Source organism: Oryx dammah, unplaced genomic scaffold (genome assembly GCF_014754425.2).
Source record: "Oryx dammah isolate SB20612 unplaced genomic scaffold, SCBI_Odam_1.1 HiC_scaffold_14, whole genome shotgun sequence".
Lineage (NCBI taxonomy): Eukaryota > Metazoa > Chordata > Mammalia > Artiodactyla > Bovidae > Oryx > Oryx dammah.
Genome location: NW_024070198.1, coordinates 7,089,837 through 7,112,523, shown reverse-complemented (window position 1 = coordinate 7,112,523; position 22,687 = coordinate 7,089,837). Strand labels below are relative to the sequence as shown.

The 22,687-nt window shown below is 37.8% G+C and overlaps 1 protein-coding gene and 1 long non-coding RNA gene across 3 annotated transcripts in view; both read left to right on the top strand.

The window, feature by feature from the left end:
- PRKG1 (protein kinase cGMP-dependent 1) overlaps positions 1–22,687 on the top strand; it is a 1,378,000-nt gene that overhangs the window by 740,554 nt on the left and 614,759 nt on the right. The window lies entirely within an intron of this gene.
- On the top strand, positions 4,096–10,176 carry LOC120873775. Its single transcript, XR_005723526.1, has 3 exons — positions 4,096–4,110; positions 6,335–6,338; positions 8,715–10,176. It is a non-coding gene; the product is annotated as an uncharacterized LOC120873775 (long non-coding RNA).

Below are 22,687 nucleotides of genomic sequence, written 5' to 3'. Positions count from 1 at the left end.
TAAGAATGCATCAATGGAGGATTGGATAAAGAAGATGTGGTACATACATATAATGGAATATTACTTATCTGTAAAAAGAATAAAATAATTCCATTTGCAGCAACATGGGTGGGCCTAGAGATTATCATACTAAGTAAATCGAAGAGAAATATCATATGATATCACTTACATATGGAATCTTAAAAATAAAAAGATACAAATGAACTAATTTACAAAAACAAAGAAAAGTAGGTGGGAGGGATACATTTACAAAAACAGAAAAAAAGTAGATGGGAGAGATACATTTGCAAAAACAGAAAAAAGTAGGTGGGAAGGATACATTAGGCATTTGGGATTAATATATACACACTACTATATATAATATAGTTAATCAACAAGGATCTACTGTATAGCTCAGGAAACTCTGCTCAATAATCTGTATACCCTATATGGGAAAATAAACTTAAAAAAGAATGGATGTATGTGTATGTATAACTGAATTACTTTGCTGTACACCTGAAACACAGCATTGTGAATCAGCTGTATTTCCATATAAAATAAAAACTAATTTAAAAATGATAATGCATCACGAAGTGACCTTAGATTCGTTTTGGGGCAGTGAAAAGACAGCACAGACATGCAGGTTCTCATGGTGCATTCAAAAAACTAAACATTAACCAAGCAGCAGTTGCAGGAATTTTTCAGGCTAACTATGAGGCTCTTATGGTATATGCCGCCCCCTCATTCGTGCATGCTTAGTCCTGTCTGACTCTTTGCCACCCATTGGACTGTAGGTCACCAGGCTCCTCTGTCCATGGGATTTTTCAATCAGGAGCACTGGAGTGGGTTGCCCTTTCTTTCTCCAAAATGTTTCCCTCTCGTCGTTATTTTATCCTTGATACTCCAGTTGGAATAGTGCTAACTCTGATCAGGTAGCAACTTCAGAATACATTCGGAATAATTCTGAAGCTTTATTATGGAAAAATTTTGTAATGTAGCTTCACAGCTAGAAATGAAAAATGATCCTTCTTAAGCTGCTTAATTGAACACCTTTATGCCTGCAGCTCAGTCAGTGATGCATGCTATGGATGACAGTGGCTGGAAAGAGAGGGATGCCGTTTTTGAAAGGCTTCATAGCTTCTGAGATTTCAGGGTATTTGTTTAATTATAGGAACATCTCTCATTGCTGTTGCAAGTGTCATTTATTCCCTTTTGCTGTTGATTTAGTCCTTTTTAATTTTATTTTATTTTTTTTAATTCATACTTCTTTATTTTTAAAAAAAATTTTTATTTTTACTTTATTTTACTTTACAATACTGTATTGGTTTTGCCATACATTGACATGAATCCGCCACGGGTGTACATGAGTTCCCAATCCTGAACCCCCCTCCCACCTCCCACCCCATATCATCTCTCTGGATCATCCCCGTGCACCAGCCCCAAGCATCCTGTATCCTGTATTGAACATAGACTGGCGATTCGTTTCTTACATGATAGCATACATGTTTCAGTGCCATTCTCCCAAATCATCCCATCCTCTCCCTCTCCCTCAGAGTCCAAAAGTCCGTTCTATACATCTGTATTTTTTTTTAAATTTAGATTCAAGAAAATGTGAATGTTTTTAATTAGAATATCAACATCTTAAGAGTCAAATGAGTTTATTTTATTCTGTGAGCAAAGATATTGTTATAGTTATTGCTATTAGAATGTATTTTCTAAAAAGCGTTTGGTTGATTAGTGAACTGAGTGCTTCCATATATAAAGAAAAACCCAGATATATGGGGCCATGTATTTAACTTTGTATTTTCCATAATCTGGTCGGTGTCTGGAACATAATTAGCACTCCATAAATAATGCAGAGATGGAGGGCAAGATGAATGGATGGATGGGAATGCAACAGTTATCCCCCTACTTACATGTGTATAAGTGTGCTGTGCGTGCCAAGTTGCTTTAGTCATGTCTGACTCTTTGAGACGCTATGGACTGTAGCCTGCCAGACTCCTCTGTCCATGGGATTCTCCAGGAAAGAATACTGAAGTGGGTTGCCATGCCCTCCTTCTGGGGATCTTTCTGACCCAGGGATCAAACCCAAGTCTCTCCTACATTTGCAAACAGGTTCTTTACTACTAGCACCACCTGGGAAGTCTGTATATGTGTATATAGTTGATCTAAAAACCATTACTTTTGGTATGTTTCATTATCTTGATTAAATTAACCAACTAATGTAGTGAAACTCTATTTTTACATGTATACTTAAACGCTGGTATTGACCTTTTAATACTGATTGATCTAGTTAAGTGTTTATTTATATAGGTAAAAGCATAAAAGAGTCTTCCCTGATTGCTCAGATGGTAAAGAATCCACTTGCCAATGCAAAGAGACTCGGGTTCGATCCCTGGGTCAGGTAGTTAAGGGAATGGCTACACACTCCAGTATTCTTGCCTGGAGAATTCCATGGACAGAGAAGACTGACAGGCTATACAGTCCATGGGGTCATAAAGAACTGGACATGCCTGAGCAACTAAGCATGCAGGCTAACACACAAATGTGGAGTAAGACTCAATCTTTTGGTGGTTTAAGATGCTAATTAGTAAATACAAGTGGAATATACACTGTGTGTCATTTATTGTGCTAGACCTTGGGGACATATCATTGGGAAAGAGCACTTTTCAATTTACTTTATTTGTGTACAAGTATTATGTTATGTAGTCAGGTTATAAAAAATGCAACTGATGAATAAGTAAAAAACAAGCAAATAGAGAAGGCCATAAAATCTTACTGGGAGATCAAGGAAAACTTCAGAAATAGGAATATTCTAATTTAATATTTTAACTGATGGAAGGTGAACATGGGAAGGAGAATTCCAGACAAAGTGAGCAGCAAGTTCAAAGGTAGACACAGGATTCCTTGAGGCTTGGTAATAACGGGGACAGTAAGTATGGAGGTCTAGAAACTGAGGTGACATCTTTCAAAATGGATTTTGGCTCAAAAAGTTTTCTAAATTGGAGTCTTGGTTCAAAAATGGGATGGGCATTAGAACAAGGCAGACTGACTTACATTTTAACTCTGTATGTTCTTAAACTTTCTGAACATCAATTCTTTGGTTTTTTTAAATGAAATAATGCCTATTTAATGGAATAATGAAAAAGGCTAAATAAAATATTATCTTCTTTTGCAGTGATTTGAACAGGTATTTAAAAAGGCTAATATGGATTCCTTTACTTTACAAAAGTCTTATCAGTCCTGTCTTCTGACCTGTTGACTTTTGAAAGTTGCCCATAGTTGGGATCAGAAGATTGGTGTGCTGCAGATCTCACAGCGTGTATGATCGCATCCACAAATGTTCTGTTAGATTGGCCGAAAAGTCCGTTCATTTTTTCCCATAACATCTTACCACCTGACCAAATCTTTTGGCCACACTAATGCTCTGCAAACCAGTTGCCACTTCGGACTTTGATCTTTTCTATTTCATTATTACCTAAAAAAGAAAATCCTATTAAACTCACATTCGTAACAACTTCAGTCATTATTTGGATACAATTAATTTGTATCATGTAAAGATATAGATGGGTTGAGCAACTAAAAATATAAATGACAGAAAAATCTTAAGCAAGTCTTATAAATTTTAAAGCATTAATTTTTAACAGATAAAAATTAAATTAACAAGATATTTTATTCACCACATGAAATGATTTGATTATTTGGCCATGAAGTTATTTTATACTGCCTTGCCCAATATAATTACTATTAAAAACTTTAAAGATCTATGTTGTACTGAATTGCCATCTTACTAATCATATCTTATTTTCTTGCTTAATCATCTGAATCTTTATGCAAAGACATTATGATTAATAAACCATTATCCAACCATAAAAGAAATTTTAAGGTATCCATATTGTGTTTTTTTCTCTTTTGTAAGCCAAGATTATCTTCTGTACCTAACCATAGATTTTTAGTCAAAAATTTTATGGCTATGTGTTATGAAGAGACACGAGATCAGCAAGTGAATTTTGTGTTTCTTGGAGTATCATTTCAACAGTTTTTCTTTCTTTCTACTCATCTCTTCCTCTGTTTCTTCTCTCTCCATTCCTTCCTTTCTAAATATAAATATATATATATGTGTGTGTGTGTGTCAATGCTTGCTCTGAAAAAGATATTATATTAATTTCTAGTCTAAGGAGAATTGTAAAAAGGATAAGATGTATTGTCTTTGACCTCAGGTAGTTTCTGTTTCAGTAGAAGAGAAAAAGTTATCGATTGATAGATAAATAGAGGTGGAAAAAGCTAGAGATATTTACAAGTGTTGTGAGTGTCTGTGTGTGATACAAGGGAAGGCAATGACCTGAGCAACTGATTATAACAATATATCATTAAAAAATAAGAGTAAATAGCCTTTAAATTAAGTTAAATGATCAAAGACTTTAGAAAAAATTAATATGAATGGAATTTAAGAAATTGACTAATGAAGCTCTTACACTTTTATTTACTGTTTAAGAGTAAGATTTTGTTCCATGTGGAATCAGTATGGTGTTATCCATTTCTTATGTCCTGTCCCTCAAGCCCTAGCTCATCTTTATTCTAATGAACATTGGCTGTGCACCTTCTCTGCTGTTTGAATGTAGAAATCAGATCAATAAAAATTAGATCTGTTTATCTCTGACCTCTTCTACCAGAAGCTCAGTCAATTAAGTGACCATTTGATAGCTTGTGACACATATGAAAGATTGCAAGAAAACTTACGTAAAGAGTAGATGACCCTGACTGGGAATTAAACTGAAATGACTCCTTTTTATGATTCTCTAATGGTTTAAAGAGCAATAGTCTGAATTCTTGCAGCACAAGTTTGATGTAAATGAATTCCTTTTTCTTGTTGCATTATGTTAACTTCCTTAGGAGTTGTCTTATGGACAGATCACCTTTTAAGTTTCCTCAAGAAGCACTGCAGTGGAATAATGTACTATAAATGATACTTATCCACAAAGTAAAGTATCTGGTAGTTCATTGCTTAGCTGGGACAGTATTTCATATCATAAATCCACCTACATAATAAATGTGGTTGTTACTAAGTTATTTCATCAGGTACAGAGTTTATTAGTTCTAGAAAGTCTTGTAAGTCTTCATAGAACTGTTCAACTTCACCTTCTTCATCATTACTGGTCAGGGCATAGACTTGAATTACGATGATATGGAATGGTTTGACTTGGAAACGAACAGAGATCATTCTGTTGTTTTTGATATTCATCCAAGTACTGCATTTCAGACTCTTTTGTTGACCATGATGGCTACTCCATTTCTCCTAAGGGATTCCTGCCCACAGTAGTAGATATACTGGTCATCTGAGTTAAATTCACCCATTCCAGTCCATTTTAGTTCGCTGATTCCTAGAATGTTGATGTTCACTCCTGTCACCTCCTGTTTGACCACTTCCAATTTGCCTTGATTCATGGACCTGACATTCCAGGTTCCTATGCAGTATTGCTCTTTACAGCATCAGATCTTGCTTCTATCACCAGTCCCATCCACAACTGGGTGTTGTTTATGCTTTGGCTCCATCCCTTCATTCTTTCTGGAGTTATTTCTCCACTGATTTCCAGTAGAATATTGGGCCCCTACTGACCTGGGGAGTTCCTCTTTCAGTGTCCTATCTTTTTGCCTTTTCATACTGTTCATGGGGTTATCAAGGCAAGAATACTGAAGTGGTTTGCCATTCCCTTCTCCAGTGGACCACATTCTGTCAGACCTCTCCGCCATGACCCGCCCGTCTTGGGTGGCCCCACACGGCATGGCTTAGTTTCACTGAGTTAGACAAGCTGTGGTCTGTGTGATCAGATTGGCTAGTTGTCGGTGATTGTGGTTTCAGTCTGTCTGCCCTTTGATGCCCTCTGTCAGTGCCTAACTTGGGTTTCTCTTACCTTGGATGTGGGGTATCTCTTCACTGCTGCTCCAGCAAAGTGCAGCCCCTGCTCCTTACCTTGGACGTGGGGTAGCTCCTCTTGGCTGCTGCCCCTGACCCAGGATGTGAGCTGGCTCCTCTCTGCCACGCTTGTGCGCCATCGCAGCTGCCACAGAGGAGCACGTCAAGGCTGTATATTGTCCCCCTGCTTATTTAACTTATATGCAGAGTACATCATGAGAAATGCTGGGCTGAAAGAAGCACAACCTGAAATCAAGATTGCCAGGAGAAATATCAATAACCTCAGATATGAAGATGACACCAACCTTATGACAGAAAGAGAAGAGGAAATAAAAAGCCTCTTGATGAAAATGAAAAAGGAGAGTGAAAATGTTGGCTTAAAGCTCAACATTCAGAAAACTAAGATCATGGCATCTGGTCCCATCGCTTCATGGCAAATAGGTGGGTAAAGAGTGGAAACAGTGGCTGACTTTATTTTTCTGGGCTCCAAAATCACTGTAGATGGTGATTGCAGCCATGAAATTAAAAGACACTTACTCCCTGGAGGGAAAGTTATGACCAACCTAGACAGTATATTCCACTCCAGTACTCTTGCCTGGAAAATCCCATGGACAGAGGAGCCTGGTAGGCTGCAGTCCATGGGGTCACTAAGAGGCGGGCACAACTGAGCGACTTCACTTTCACTTTTCACTTTCATGCCTTGGAGAAGGAAATGGCAACCCACTCCAGTAGCCAGGGACAGAGGAGCCTAGTGGGCTGCCATCTATGGGGTCGCCCAGAGTCAGACACGACTGAAGCGACTTAGCAGCAGCAGCAGCAGACAGTGTATTAAAAAGCAGAGACATTACTTTGCCAACAAAGGTCTGTCTAGTCAAGGCTATGGTTTTTCCAGTGGTCATGTATGGATGTGAGAGTTGGGCTGTAAAGAATGCTAAGCACAGAAGAATTGATGCTTTTGAACTGTGGTGTTGGAGAAGACTCTTGAGAGTCCCTTGGACTGCAAGGAGATCCAACCAGTCCATCCTACAGGAGATCAGCCCTGGGTGTTCATTGTTCAAAGGACTGATGTTGAAGCTGAAACTCCAACAATGTGGCCTCCTGATGCAAAGAGCTGACTCATTTGAAAAGACCCTGATGCTGGGAAAGATTTAAGACAGGAGGTGAAGGGAACAACAGAGGATGAGATGGCTGGATGGCATCACTGACTCGATGGACATGGGTTTGGGTAGACTCCAGGAGTTGGTGATGGACCAGGAGGCCTGGCATGCTGAAGTTTATGGGCTCGCAAAGAATCAGACATGACTGAGTGACTGAACTGAACTGAACAGAGTTTATGGTTCCTTGGCTGGCCCTTTAAAAGCTATTGGTAAACACAGTTCAATAGATATCTTGTGAAAACATATTTCTATTATCAGCAAATAATATCTAGTAACTAAACACTGTGAAGTTTAATTAATTATACAGCATTGTTCTGTTAAGAGCAATAGAATATTCACAGTATCCCTTGTTGATGCATTTTATTTTCCAAGAATGAAAGTTGTTTTGCTGCAGGATGTAAAACAGACTTTCCTTGTGAATAACTTTTCAAAAATATTATCTGTTGTATGGTTCCTTTAAAAAAATTACACTAGAGTAGAATAACATGAAGACATCATTTTTAAGAGATATGTACAGTCTTTCCTCTGTTGTTGAGAATTGAAAATGCTTTATTCAGTCTAACTTGGAATTTTTAACTTCGATGTTATAAAAGTGTAAAATAATGATTACTCAGGTTCATTTGATCTAGATATAGACAAAATTCTTCAGTGGGGGGAAAAAAATTCCTCTTTGCAACCCCATGTACTGTCCATGGAATTCTGTAGGCTAGAATACTGAGTGGGCAGCTTTTCCCTTTTCCAGGGGATAGGGATTAAACCCAGGTCTCCCACATTGCCGGCGAATTTTTTACCAGCTGAGCCACAAGGGAAACCCCTAGATATAGACAGAATTCTTCAGTGAGAAAAAAAAAACAGAAAAACAGTAGGGTCACATTTCAACATTACACAAACCATGATTTTGGAACTCAGACTTTCTTTTATGCTTAAGGATTCCAGGAACATAAACACTTTTATTGAGCATCTTTGCAGTCCCCTCTGAGTATCGCTCTTATTCATCTAGACTTCCTGTCCACGTGTTATTTATATTTCTGAGCTTCTTGGATTTATTAAGATTTACTTGTCTTTTCTATGTATCTCCAAAGTACTATTTTCTATTTACTAAATCTTTCAGACTCCAAGCTCTGGCATCATCTATCTTTTCCCAAGCACCTACTCTTTTTAAGCTTAATATTCTGTTCACAGTGCAGAGGTCCTGTTGCTTTCCTCAAGAGGAAAACATTACTGAGTTATGTGTAGGGACCTGAAGACAAAAATCTGGCTCTGAAGGTGCTGGAGATTATTCATACGGAGAATTTTCCAGCTCTCTTTGTGTTCCTGCCTAGAGCCACTGAATGCCTCCTAAATCACTGACAGAAAATTTAGGTCAATACATTGCCTGGGGTCATTTAAATTTCAAATCTGCTGCCATTTTCCTGCTTGTAACTATTGGCAGAGAAGAGCAGTGTGCCTACAGTTAGTGAGGTGGAGCCAAGGAACTGGCACAGGAAACTTCACCTCAGAGTAAAACTTATGTAGGCTCTGCTGAAGGAAGTATGTCAACAAGGTTAATGAGTCTGAATTGGCATTTTGGCTTCTGACTTAGGGCTGGACTGAGAGCTACATATAGTGTTAAGGATGAGTCTCTTTGCTCAATTCTATATGACTTTTTATAGTTTAAAATTTAGGTGTATACGTGTGTGTGTGTGTGTGTGTGTTTATAGGTGAGCATAGAAAGTATTCTGGCTCCATACAAATGACCTGTGACTAAGATCAGAATTTCATGACTTGCTAAAACAAGTCAAGTGGCCAAATTAACTTATTTACAAAATAGAAGTAGACCCACAGATGTGAAAAATAAATTTATGTTTACCAGAGGATAAGGAGGGGAGCGATAAATTGGGAGACTGGGATTAACATATACACACTTCATATATGAAATGTGTAACTAATAAGAATCTTCTGCGTAGCACAGGGAACTCTACTCAGTACTCTGTAATGGCCTATAGGGGAAAGGAATCTTGAATTAAAAACAAAAGACAGGAGGCGGGTGCAGAATCCCCAGTTATTTCCAGGTGTTCATGACCAGCACAGAGCACAGACAAAATCATTCTCGCTGGATTCAACCAAAAGTTATAATTGGGTAGATTCCACTCTGTGCATGTTGACAGCTGTTAATGGCAGTCAATTCCATCATAGCCGACCCTGAAGATAGAAATAGAGGATACAGTTTTATTTTTGCTACTTATGATATGCTGAGCTATAGTGACAGGTACCCCTAGGACCCAGATTTGGGTTTCTTGAGGTGTTCTCCATTAAAAGGAACAGAGCTCATTAGAAAAATGATTGATTTTGGTGTTGGCACAGAAAAAGTGCAAGAAAAACTGAAATCTCTCCTACTGCCAGAAAGTTAAGGAAACACTTTAAGATTGGCAGTGGCAATATGGAAAAATGTAGAAGCCAACTCAAAGGAGCTGCCAATAATCAAATTTTGGACTATATGAGTGACAAAATAATGATAATAATGAATTATTACCCATGGAATCAAATAAATACCCATGTGTAATCCTGATACAAATAAATGATTAAATAGTAAATTGGACAAAAGAAACAGCTTTTTCTTACAGTAGGATTCCAATTAGTGTAAAAGGAATAATGGAAGTAAAAAAAATAAAAATGACCATTTCCCAAACCATAGTAATTGTTGCTGAATCATGTTTTGTTCCAAAAATAACTGACGGTAGCTCTAGTAGGAAGTGCTTATATATGTGTATCATATTGTTTATCTAGAAAATTATATTGTCTGTTTTTGGAGATATCCTTCTCATGATTTACCTGAAAATATATATTTAATCTAAACTATTAGAATTCACTATCCCCTTTTTTCCCCAATAAAACTTGAATTGTGTTTTATATACTGTTTTTTCCCATTGAAAATTAAAAGCCTAAGAATTCATCAAATAGATTTAATAACAAATTTTAGAGGAGAAGTGGTTAATTAGAGACAGTTAATGAGCACCAGTGATGTGCATTTTGCAACTGCTATCTAACACAGCATCTAATTTGTCTATTTTTTCTTTTTAATTTTACTTATTTATATTTGACTACGCTGGGTCTCTGCTGCTGCGTGGACTTTCCCTAGATCCAGCGAGTGGGACTAGTCTTTGCGGTGGCGCTCGGGCCTCTCACTGCAGTGCCTTCTCTTGTCGCAGAGCACAGGGTCTAGGGTGGGAGGGTTTCACTGGTTGCAGCACGTGGGCTCGTGGGCTCAGTAGTTGTGGTGCATAGGCTGAGTTGCTCCCATGTGGGACCTTCCTGGACCAAAAGATCATGTCTCCTCCTATTGGCAGGTGGATTCTTTACCCCTGAGCCACCAGGGAAGCCTAGTTGTGTATTTTTAACTCGCCAATTGAGAAACTCAGTTCATTGATCCAGGGGTTACATAATTTATTTTCCAAATACATGTTTCTTTTTTCAATTAATTTTTGTTATTTTAACTAAAATTGTAGTCAGAAAACAGGTTATTATTTTTTTGTAATTCATTGAGACTTGATTTGTAGCCTAGAATTTGTCAGTTTTCAAAAATATTGCATGCATGCTTTAAAAGGGTAAGTAGTCTCAAATTTCTGAGCAGTGTTCTATCTGTGGCTATTCAAATTTAGTAATCATATTATTTAAATTTGTATATCTTTATAAGTATTTTTCTTGTTCTCTCAATTTTTGAGACAGGAATAACTTTAAGTCTATTATTTAGAAGTAGTCCTGTGTGTAATTCTTTCGATTTTTGGTTTATGTATTTCAAAGCTATATTATTTGATATGTAGAAGTTTAGTATTGCTGTATCTTATTTGTTAATTGTCCCTTTTATCATTGTGAAGTCACTATGACTTTTATTGCTTTTTTTTCTTTTTAAGGCCATATTTTGATATTGACAGATCTATATATTTGGTTATCATTAGCTTGGCATATATTATACCTTATTTATTGCCATCCCATAATGTATATTTGAACTGTAGATGTTTCACTTGAAATATCATATAGTACATTATTAAATTCAATATGACTGCCTGTCTTCTAACTGGTATGTTTGATCCATTTATATTTACCATGTATATTTAGAAGTATTTCTAAATATATTACTGGTGTATTTAGAAGTATTTCTGCAGTATTCTTTTCAACTTTATACTTCTTTTTCTCGTTATATTCATTTCATACCTATTTTTTATTGTTAATATTCCATTATTTCTCTCAATTGTTTCATTCCTTACAACTCTATTTTTGTTTTAATAATTAACATTAAACATATAGCATGTCTTTTAAAATCAACCAAAGATCAACAATCAGTATGTCCACCCTACTCCTGAATAATACTGAACGGTTTAAACTCTGATCATCTCCATCAATTATCATTCTTACTTTTTTACCCCCAAGTTAGTGCTGTTTTTGTTGTTCTATACCATCATTGTTTGCTTTGATTCCCAATATGTTAACCTGTTTATTTTGTTCACCATTCTATCTTGTATCACAGATATTTTTTTGAGGGGGATAATTTACCTTCTTCTTGAAGTGTATTTTAGAAGCTAAGTTAGTGGGAGTCTGCTCGTGCTATATTTTACTGTTACAGATATATTTTATTGTTAATTGTTAAGTGAAGAAGCCGGATACACAATTCTAAGTCAATAGGTAGTGCTGTTTATCACGTGAAGGATGATGGTGCCATCCAGTTTCTATAGTTAATCTTAGAATGGCAACCTCATTGCAGTTATTTTGTAGGTGGTTGTATTAGTCTCACAGAGCTGCCATAAAAAATTACCGCACATTGAGTGGCTTAAAGAAAGAAATACATTGTCTCACAGTTCTGGAAGCTAGATGTCCAAAGTTGAAGTACTGGCAGGGCCATTTTCCCTCTGGAATTTGAAGAAGACCTATCCCATGCCTCTATCCTAGTCTTCAGCGGTTGCCAGCAATGCGTGGCTTTCCTTGAACGTGGACCCATCACGTCAAACTCTGCCTCTATATTGACAGGGCCACCTTCGCTTTGTGTGTTTCTGTCTCTTTTCCTTCTCGTCTTTTATAAGGATAAGTAAAATTGAATTTAGGGCCTACCCCAATGGTAACCCACTCCAGTACTCTTGCCTAGAAAATCCCATGGACAGAGGAGCCTGGTAGGCTGCAGTCCATGGGGTCACTAAAAGTCGGACAAGACTGAGTGACTTCACTTTCACTTTTCACTTTCATGCATTGGAGAAGGAAATGGCAACCCACTCCAGTGTTCTTGCCTGGAGAATCCCAGGGATGGTGGAGCCTGGAGGGCTGCTGTCTATGGGGTCGCACAGAGTTGGACACAACTGAAGCGACTTAGCAGCAGCTACTCTAGTATCATATAATCTTAACTAATTATGGCTACAAAGAGCCTATTTCTGAGGAGTCATATTCTGGGATTCCAGAAAGGACATGAATATGTAGGGAGGAAGGTAGAGATATTTAATCCAGTTATACTGTTGTAACTTTTTCTTGTGGCTGTTTTAAAACTGCACATTTTTCTTGAATTTTCTGTGATTCCTCTAAGAGATACATTTTTATGTATGGATTACCTTACACTGATCCCACTTGAATTTTGTTGTTGTTGTTGTTATTCCTGTCTTCAGTTAAGTCACTCAGTCGTGTCCAACTGTTTGTGACCCCATGGAATGCAGCACGCCAGGCCTCGCTGTCCATCACTAACTCCCAGAGCTTGTTCAAACTCATGTCCATCAAGTTGGTGATGCCATCCAACCATCTCATCCTCTGTTGTCCCCTTTTCCTCACATCTTCAATCTTTCCCAGCATCAGGGTCTTTTCTATTGAGTCAGTTCTCAGGAGGCCACATTATTGGAGGCTCAGCTTTAGTATCAGTCCTTCCAATGAATATTCAGGACTGATTTCATTTAGGATGGACTGGTGTGATCCCCTTGCAGTCCAAGGGACTCTCAAGGGTCTTCTCCAACACCACAGTTCAAAAGCATCAATTCTTCGGTGCTTAGCCTTCTTTACGATCCAACTCTCATATCAATCCATGACTACTGGAAAAAACATAGTTTTGTTTAGACGGACCTTTGTCAGCAAAGTAACATTTCTGCTTTTTAATATTCTGTCTAGGTTGGTCATAGCTTTTCTTCCAAGGAGTAAGCATCTTTTGATTTCATGGCTGCAGTCACCATCTGCGGTGATTTTGGAGTGCAAGAAAGTAAAGTCTGTCACCGTTTTCAATGTTTCCCCATCTATTTGCCATGAAGAGGTAGGACTGGATGCCATGATCTTAGTTTTCTGAATGTTGATTTTTAAGCCAACTTTTTCACTCTCCTCTTTCACTTTCATTAAGAGGCTCTTTAGTTCCTCTTTGCTTTCAGCCATAAGGGTGGTGTCATCTGCATAGCTGAGGTTATTAATATTTCTCCCAACAGTCTTGATTCCAGCTTGTGCTTCATCCAGCCCGGCGTTTCACATGATGTACTCTGCGTATAGGGCTTCCCTTGTGGCTCAGCTGGTAAAGAATCCACCTGTAATGTGGGAGACCTGGGTTTGACCCCTGAGTTGGGAGGATCCTGAGGAGAATGGAAAGGCTACCTACTCCAGTATTCTGATATGGAGAATTCCATGAACTGTATAGTCCATGGGATTGCAAAGAGTTGAACACGACTGAGTGACTTTCACTTCATTTCACCTCACTCTGCATGTAAGTTAAATAAGCAGGGTAACAATATACAGACTTGATTACCCCTTTCCCAATTTTGAACCAGTCTTTCATTCCATGTCTAGTTCTAACTGTTGCTGCTTGACCTGTATACAGATTTCTCAGGAGGCAGGTAATGTGGTCTCGTATGCCCATCTCTTGAAGAATTTTCCACAGTTTGTTGTGATCCACTCAGTTAAAGGCTTTGGCAAAATCAATGAAGCAGAAGTTATTGCTTAAAACAATAACTTCTTTAATTCTTTTGCTTTTTTGATGATCCAACAGATATTGGCAATTTGATCTCTGGTTCCTCTGCCTTTTCTAAATCCAGCTTGAACATTTCGAAGTTTTCAGTTCATGGACTGTTGAAGCCTGGCTTGGAGAATTTTGAGCATAACTTTGCTAGCATGTGAGATGAGTGCAATTGTGTGGTAGTTTGAGCATTCTTTGGCATCACCTTTCTTTGGGATTGGAATGAAAGCTGACACTGTTCCAGTCTGGTGTCCACTGCTGAGTTTTCCAAATTTGCCAGCATATTGAGTGCAGCACTTTCACAGCATCATCTTTTAGGATTTGAAATACCTCAACTAGAATTCCATCACCTCCACTAGCTTTGCTCGTAGTGATGCTTCCTAAGGTCCACTTGACTTCACATTCCAGGATGTCTGGCTGTAGGTGAGTGATCACACTATTGTGTTTATCTGGATCATTAACCACAGATAGTACTTCTGTGTATTCTTGCCACCTCTTCTTAATATCTTCTGCTTCTGTTAGGTTTATACATTTCTGTCCTTTATTGTGCCCAACTTTGCATGAAATGTTCCCGTGGTATCTCTGATTTTCTTGAAGAGATCTCTAGTTTTTCCCATTGTATTGTTTTCCTCTAATCTTTGCACTGATCACTGAGGAAGGCTTTCTTATCTCTCCTTGCTATTTTTTTTTTTGAAACTCTGCCTTCAGATCTTTCTTTTTCTCCTTTACCTTTAGCTTCTCTTCTTTTCTCAGATGTTTGTAAGACCTCCTCAGACAACCATTTTGCCTTTTTGCATCTCTTTTTCTTGGGGATGGTCTTGATCACTGTCTTCTGTACAATGTCATGGACCTCTGAACATGGTTCTTCAGGTACTGTCTATCAGATCTAATCTCTTGAGCTATTTTTCCTTCCACTGTATAATCATAAGGGATTTGATTTAGGTCTTATCTGAATGGTCTAGTGGTTTGCTCTACTTTCATCAATTTAAGTCTGACTTTTGCAATAAAGATTTCATGATCTGAGCCACAGTCAGCTCCTGGTCTTGTTTTTGCTGACTGGATAGAGCTTCCTCATCTTCAACTGCAAAGAATATAATCAATCTGATTTTGGTGTTGACCATCTGGTGATGTCCATGTGTAGAGTCTTGAGGATGTTTGCCATGACCAGTGTGTTCTCTTGGTAAAACTCTGTTAGCCTTTGCCCTGATTCATTTTGTACTCCAAGGCCCAACTTGTCTGTTCCTCCAGGTATCTCTTGACTTCCTACTTTTGCATTCCAGTCCCCTGTGGTGAAAAGGACAGGATTTTTTCATGTTAATTCTAGAAGGTCTTGTAGGTCATCATAGAACCGTTCAACTTTAGCCTCTTTGGCATTAGTGGTTGGAGCACAGATTTGGATTGCTGATATATCGAATGGTTTGCCTTGGAAATGTACAGAGATCATTCTGTCATTTTGAGATTGCATTTCAAGTACTGCATTTCAGAATCTTTTGTTGACTGTGAGGGCTACTCCATTTCTTCTAAGGAATTCCTGTCTTACTAATTCTAGAAATTCTTAGCCTTTGGCAATTGGAGTAACTTGTGTCTTTCAGCTCTTAATACCCTCTTCATGGAATGCCAGTTTAATGTATTTTAGACTTTCTCACTCTAATCTTTCGTGTCTCCTAAGTTTGCTGTCATATTTAAACTTTTTTTTTAAATCTTCCATTCAGTTTATAATTTTAATTATTGTACTTTTTATTTCTAGAATTTTTTGCTATTTCTTCAAATCTCTGTTTTCTTATATTTCTTGTTTTTTTTTTTAAACCTGGTTTTGAGTTACTTCTTTCATTTTTATCAACATAGACATTGTTATTTTATAATCCATGTCTTTTCAGTGCAATAGCTGAAGTCTTTGGCATCTAATTATGTTATTTGATTTTCTGACTATCCTCCATGAGAGATCACACTTGGTTGAACTAGATCTGTGAAATCACAATGACTTGAATTTTACATGCCTTTGTAGAGAGAGAATTTGTATGTATAACTCAGGACCCTACTAACCTGAGGTATCTTAGCTTTAGTTCTTCTGCATCACACTGAAAAACTGTACAGTTAGAGTGAAGTGAAAGTGAAGTCGTTCAGTTGTGTCCGACTCTTTGCGACCCCATGGACCATAGCCCACCAGGCTCCTCCATCCATGGGATTATCCAGGCAAGAATACTGGAGTGGGTTGCCATTTCCTTCTTCAGGGGATCTTCCTGACCCAGAGATCTAACCCAGGTCTCCCGCATTGCAGGCAGACACTTGAAGTCAGTTCTTATTTATAGATTTTTAGGAAAGTTTTCTCTTCTTCCTTTATTCCATATCCTGAGTCAAGACCAAATCAGTGAGTTATTTTGCTAACCCCCTTCTCAGGCTAGTAGATTTCTCTGCCTTACCTTTACAGTGAGGTGTGACCTTAGTAGGTGCAAGATTTATGCAAGGATTTCAGTTGCAACTTCCCTCCTAACATAGACCCAAGGTTTGTCTCTCACCACCACAATGCCATTAAAAGTCAAGACTTGTATTGGTTCTTGTATTACAGAAAACAGAGCAACCCCAAGACCATTTCAAGTTTATGACTGTAACTGTATTCATTCTTTTGTTTAATAAACATGTATTGAGAACTTGCCTGATGCCAGGGCCTAAACAAAAGAGTCTGTAGTCCACTTAACTCACAACTTGAGGTATTGCCCTTGCCCACATTTGCTGGAATATCAACAAGTTAAAAACTAAATATGAAAGGTGGTAAAATGTGCTAGTAAAAATATATATTTATTTTTAATTTTTTCAATAAAGCAAAATGAATAAGATAAAAATGATAATATTTTATAAAGAGTGGTTAGAAAAGGCTGGTATTATAAGATGACCTTGATCATCAGTCAGTGAAAATGAAGGAATTCTTTGGTGGGTATCTGGGTGAATAGATGAAAGTTGCAAATTCCTGAGATGAGATTTATTTAAAGAACAAAGAGGAGATTGGTTAGAGATAAAGTCAGAGAGATGAATGTGGTGGTTGTGGTAAGGAATTTCAGGCCAGGCAAGATCATAAAGGATGACCACTGTTAAGTCTTTTTATTTTACACTGAATACTATTGAAAGCCCTTGGTGTGTTTAAATGTAAGGAATAATTTGATATGACTTACAATTCTGTTTTTGTACTCTTTTTATTTCTTTTCTTATCTTGTGATCTCACTGCTTTTGAAGGATTAAAAATTTTAAAAACTGTGCATGTGTGGATGTACTTTTCCAGTATACGTGGCCCATAGAAGTAGAAATTCACATATATTTATCCAATTGCAAATCACATTCCTCTGTATTGTCATGATCAAAACAGAAGATTTTTTTTTTAATGTTTGAAGACCACTGATTGATTTTAATATGTCTGAGGCCAGAAACAACTATTCATAGCATCCTTATAGTATGCTGATGTTTATAATTTATACTGTGCTATTGACCTGGGATTTCTTTGGAAGGAATGATGCTAAAGCTGAAACTCCAGTACTTCGGCCACCTCATGTGAAGAGTTGACTCATTGGAAAAGACTCTGATTCTGGGAGGGATTGGGGGCAGGAGGAGAAGGGGACGACAGAGGATGAGATGGCTGGATGGCATCACGAACTCAATGGACATGAGTCTGAGTGAACTCTGGGAGTTGGTGATGGACAGGGAGGCCTGGCGTGTTGCGATTCATGGGGTCTCAAAGAGTCGGACACGACTGAGTGACTGAACTGAACTGAACTGATTGACCTTTTCATGCTTAAAGAGTTGCCTTAATTGTAGAGAGATATATAAAATACCAGGAGATTGTTTTATTTTCTTACTTAATTCAATTTTTAATGTCATTTTTTTCTCTTAAATAATGCTCTGCTAGAATTTAAATATCCTTTCTTACACATGAGATGGAAGTGTTTGACAGATAGTTGGCATCTTACTGAGGGTCCATCAGGATGTGTAAATCAGTATAATTACCTCTTTTAACTTTGATGATACCTTCTGAGAAATTTGATAGTTTCTCCTGCCTTTAATTCCGCTGCCTGGTGAGTGACAAGCAGTCTTTTGAATAAGGAATAAGTTTACATCTCAACACTGCTAAGCAGAGTAATCTTCTCAAAGACATTTTAAAAGTTATTTAGGATCCAAATATATTTGAAATTTAACTAAATGTACTACTACCAATATAAGTAATTAAACTGAAGAGACAGTGTGGATAAACCAATTACATTCTAGCAGAGTCAAAATATAATTAACCCAGTTGGGCAATAGTAGTTCTGTTAAAATAGACTTCTCTACTTGGAGGCTGGCAAGTTTCTTTTTCATGTTGATCCTCAGATATAACCTAATGCATAAATAGTAATATGTGGATTTAAAAGGTGGCAGTGAGATCTTAGAATTGAAGAGGCAGGATATTTAATCCACAGTTGACTTTCAGCTTATTTCAACTTTTATATGGGTGAAGCAAATGTTTCTTAAGTGTCTTCTAATGAAGAGACTAGCTATTTCTACTTCATGAGAAGAAAACAGAGTAGTTTTCAGTGAAAAAAAAAAAAATTACAAGATATTCTTCAGGTCACTTTTAGCCTTAATCCTTCAGACGTAGTTGGGATATCAATATTACTGTTAGATGGCATGTGAATTATAACACTGTCCCAGAAATTATAAAAGTGGTTTAAAAGTTCAGTGTTATATTAAGTCCACCGTGTTCTATACTATTTGGGAGCTGACTAGAAAACACTTGTGAGTCAGTGCACTACACGATAGGTATCTGGGCAGCACAGGTATGAGTAAAACATGAGTTAAGGAGTCCATGTCTTGCTGACCTTGTTGAGAAAGACTAATTCCTAGAAATAACAAATAAAAATGAAGCAAAATTTCAATTTTTCTCAGGTCAAGATGTAACCCATCAAGGGAAAAATTCAAACACTGTCTGGTCTAAAAAATAACAAAAAAGTTATCTCCTGGTGTATCTGATCTTCGGAACTGCCCCTCTGTATGCCACAGTCTCCAGGCCCGACATTACAATGACCTACTCAAAAGTTTATACTAAGCTTAAATCAAAAGATAACCAGCATGTTGATGCCAGTAACTTACCAAATCCTGTTATCAAATCAGACCCCACTGCTCACTGTAAAATCAGTGCTCACAAATGTCGATAGGAAGAAAAGGTGATTTTAATTAGAATGTCAGTAATTTGGAGAGATAGTGGATTCAGCATCGCCCCCCAAACCTACCTCCGAAGATTCTGTCTGGCCATAAAACCTTTTAAGGGGAAACAGGAATGCAATCTTGGTTTATCATTGAGATAGGAGGTCAAAGTCATCTCCCACTGTGTACAGACTTGTGCACAAGCTTGTCAACTCTTTGTGATTTTTCTTTAGATGCTCTCTTGTTCACACAGTTGATTTATGAGATTACTGAAGGGGAAGCTAAGGAAGAGATCTGGTCATCTGGTTAATTATGTATTCTTCATTTCTACTTCTTTGATCTATAGATGGAACCAGCAAGTCAGGCAAAGTATTGTATGATCAAAAGATGAGAAAGTTGTGCTAAGGCTGGAGATGAGTAGAGCATGAGGGTGTCTGGTTTATAGTTAGAAGACAAAACGGGCCTCATGCAGAGAGCTCTTTCCTCAAAGAGCTTTCTCCTGCCAAAATCTTCTTATAAATTCCCGCTTGTCAGAAGAGCATTCCATTTCTATGGAATACTAGACAAAGTCCATCTTCTGTTGTTGAGTTGCTCAGTTGTGTCCAACTCTTTATGACTCCATGGATTGCAGCACTCCAGGCTTCCGTGTTCTTCACTTTCTCCCAGAGTTTGCTCAAACTCATGCCCTTTGAGTCAGTGATGCTATCCAACCATTCCATCCTCTGTCACCCCTTTCTCCTCTTGGCCTCAATCTTTCCCAGCATCAGGATCTTTTCCAGTAAGTCAGCTCTTCACATCAGGTGGCCAAAATTTTGGAGTTTCAGCTTTAACATCAGTCCTTCCAGTGAATATTCAGGGTTGATTTCCTTTAGGATTGACGGGTTTGATCTCCTTGCTGTCCAAGGGACTCTCAGGAGTCTTCTCCATCTTCATGCTAATGTCGGGTGCCATCTTCTTAGAGCAGAAGATGTCAACATGGGTCTGTAGCATCTCTTTTCTGACCATTACAGTTGCCTATTTACGTATATGGGCAGAACAAGCTATACTTATTTTGATGCCCACAAGGATATAGATAATTATGAGCAGTAGTGTTAATCTCATTCTCTTAAAGCCAAATCTTGGAACTGTGCTAGCCATAGCTCAGTATTGCTCAGGATGGAGCAGTTTATGTCATGCCTGCAGGCTGGTCATCATGCAGTTAACTTTTTCCCTCTGATGGCAGCTACTTATCTTTTTTAAAAAGTCAGGAATGTATATCAGATATTGAGGCTGTGACTCTATTGTCCCAATCATTAGCTGCTTGGGCCTGCTCTTTTATGATTCAGCGAGGCCTGGGAGACCAGCTTTTCTGTAAACTAGCGGCAGGAGATGTGGAGGGGCTTTTGAATTGATGCTTGGGGGGTGGAGGGGCACACAAGGTTCCACTTAGTTTCCATCCTAGTCAAAGGTTTTCTGCTCTCCTGCTCTATTGCTTTAGCCCTCATTTTCTGTTTCCTGTAGACATATTTAAAATTTGCTAATTTGAACTGTCAAAAGATAAACTGAGGCATATTAATTTTTCTTAAAGTTTACTTGAGCAAAAATCGATTCAGACAAGACAGCATCCCATTAAACAGATAGCAAGGAGCTCCAAGGATCTGTATAGAATGGAGGATGTTTATAGGCAGAAGAGAAGTTATACAAAGAAAGAAAAGCAAAAAAAACAAAAACAAAAAAAAAACTTGGTTATTGCAAGGTTACTCTCCTTTAGGGGATGTCAGGAATCAGGCAGAGTGCCTTACTTGATTCCTAACTAGCTGGTTTAAGAATCCATTTCTGGGAGAACTGAAACTCTAACTCTCAGTTTGTTGATATGGCTTAACATAAATGGATGCATCTGGGGCCTGTTGTCTTGTTTTTAACAGGATACATTTAAATTTTTAAAAGTTGTTTTTCCTGATGACCCATTAACTTCTAAAATTTTTAAGATTCTGTAGTTCTTTAACCAGTTTTCCAAAGAAATCCGGTTCATTCCCATAACCATGCAAGCCAATAAACTCGATTCGCTTCTTTGTCTTCTTTCACATCTTTCCAAGTGACCCGTGTTTGGCTCCAGTCACTTCAACATCACTTCATCATTTCAGAAAGCATCATAGACCTTATAATATGAGAGAATGTGGGATCAGATGGTCATCAAAACTTGAATGGGCCATAGGCAGCTGGGTACACATGGCTATTTGAATTTCTATTTAAATTAGTTAGAGTTATGTTAAAGGAAAACTGTATTTCCCTAGTCATACCAGCACATTTCGAGCCCAGTGGCTAGTGGATACCATAATCATCATATAGGAACATTTCCACTGTTGTTGAAAGTTCTGTCTAAATTTAAGGCACTGTAGAACCCCCATTCCATGTTACTCAAAGTTGCAAAAAGTTACTTATGAACTAAAAGATAAAAATTCTATTTCAATTCAGCATTTTCTCTCTACTATTTACCTGAGCAAAGAATGTTCCCAAAAGCAGACAGGAGAAGCAAAGGAAGTGAGGAACCTCTCGATGGGACTCTTTCATTCTGAAGAAGACTCTACTGCCATTTCCATTTATAAAGGTGTCATCTGCCAAAACAGAAATTCAATGAATTGACAATTTTAAGTAGCCTTTTTTATTTTTTTTCTCTGCCTTACATTTTTATGCTGTTTTCTGTGGTCACTAATAAGCCAGAAACTGCTGACAGAGGGCATTTATGTGACAAGATCTATTTTAAAGTACTAACAGGTAGCAAGTATCTGATTAATCTAAGTTGTCTATTTTCTTTTTCTTATCTCCTGGCTTTGATTCAAGGCTAATGTAATTAAATGATCATTCTGAAATAGATGAGCTTCCAACCAGTGTTAAAGTTTTTATTAAAATATAGCATGTTAAAAAGCACACAAATCCTGAGTGTAGCTTAATTAAATGTCACCAAGTGAACACACTGGGTCATCAGAAAAGCAAGAGAGTTCCAGAAAAACATCTACTTCAGCTTTATTGACTACACCACAGCCTTTGACTGTGTAGATCACAGCAAACTGTGGAAAATTCGTAAAGAGATATGGACACCAGACCACCTGATCTGCTTCCTGAGAAATCTGTATGCAGGTCAAGAAGCAACATTTAGAACTGTACATGAAACAACACACTGGTTCCACATCGGGAAAGGAGTACATCAAGGTTGCATATTGTCAGCCTGCTTATTTAACTTCTGTGCAGAGTACATCATGTGAGATGCCAGGCTGGAAGAAGCACAAGTTGGAATTAAGATTTCTGGGAAAAATATCAATAATCTCAGATATGCAGATGATACCAACCTTATGGCAGAAAGCAAAGAACTGAAGAGCCTCTTGATGAAAGTGAAAGAGGAGAGTGAAAAGTTGGCTTAAAGCTGAACATTCAGAAAACTAAGATCATGGCATCCAGTCCCATCACTTCATGGCAAATAGAGGGGAAAGAATGGAAACGGTAAGAGACATGATTTCTTGGGCTCCAAAATCACTGCAGTTGCTAACTGCAGCC